Source organism: Sinocyclocheilus grahami, unplaced genomic scaffold (genome assembly GCF_001515645.1).
Source record: "Sinocyclocheilus grahami isolate Dianchi unplaced genomic scaffold, SAMN03320097.WGS_v1.1 scaffold4694.1, whole genome shotgun sequence".
Taxonomy (NCBI): domain Eukaryota; kingdom Metazoa; phylum Chordata; class Actinopteri; order Cypriniformes; family Cyprinidae; genus Sinocyclocheilus; species Sinocyclocheilus grahami.
In genome coordinates, this window is record NW_015509584.1 from 10,787 (window position 1) to 11,507 (window position 721).

Consider the following 721-nt stretch of genomic DNA (forward strand, 5'->3'; position numbering starts at 1 on the left):
TTTTTTTTTTTATGGTTTTATTTTAGTTTCAGTTAACTATAATAACCATGGTCCCAACATGCACACGCACACACACACCCGCACACACAAGCATGTTACATTGTGTTGCAACATGACATGATGTCAAAATTACAAAAAGATTTGCTGTAGAATCCTGGCACTCAACAGGAATCACAGAGCACTTCATCACACTTAAGTGGAACATGCATAATTTGATATCAGCTGAAACTTTCCTCTGTGTTTAGACAAATTAGTCTGGGAGACTACAGAGGACATTAAAGAATTAAGCATTTTCAGGGCTTTTCTTTCGAGGTCTCTCTTTCTCATCTCCCTCACGCTCACTTCCTTTCTTTTTGATACGCTGTGATGTTGTCAGATTACAGATGACAGCTGTAATATTCACCAATTAATAGCCCTGTTTTAGCTCAAGGGCATTTTTAACTTTTTCAGCACTGTCAAACTCTTCTGTCAGATTTATGCGTCTGTTTGTGTCTCCAGGGTGGACACATCACTGTGCATACAGACGGTCGCTCTAAACATTACTCCTCCTATTCATCGTTCCCTCCACACACGCACACACACTCACTGTTTCGGGGAACCTGGAAATCGCCTCTCCAGCTTACTGATCCAGACACTTACCTTGTCACCCTTAGGCCCAGTGGCTCCCTGAAAGACAAGGAGAAACACACACACACACACACACACACACACACACACACAC

At 42.3% G+C, this 721-nt stretch overlaps 1 protein-coding gene across 1 annotated transcript in view; it reads right to left on the reverse strand.

The window, feature by feature from the left end:
- The window catches only part of LOC107576943 (hibernation-associated plasma protein HP-27-like), a 2,902-nt gene extending 2,232 nt beyond the window's left edge, over positions 1 to 670 (reverse strand). The window contains exon 1 of the mRNA XM_016263065.1: positions 640 to 670. The gene's annotated coding sequence lies outside the window, so the exon portion shown is untranslated. The remainder of the gene's footprint in view (positions 1 to 639) is intronic.
- Between the last annotated feature and the right edge of the window lie 51 nt (positions 671 to 721).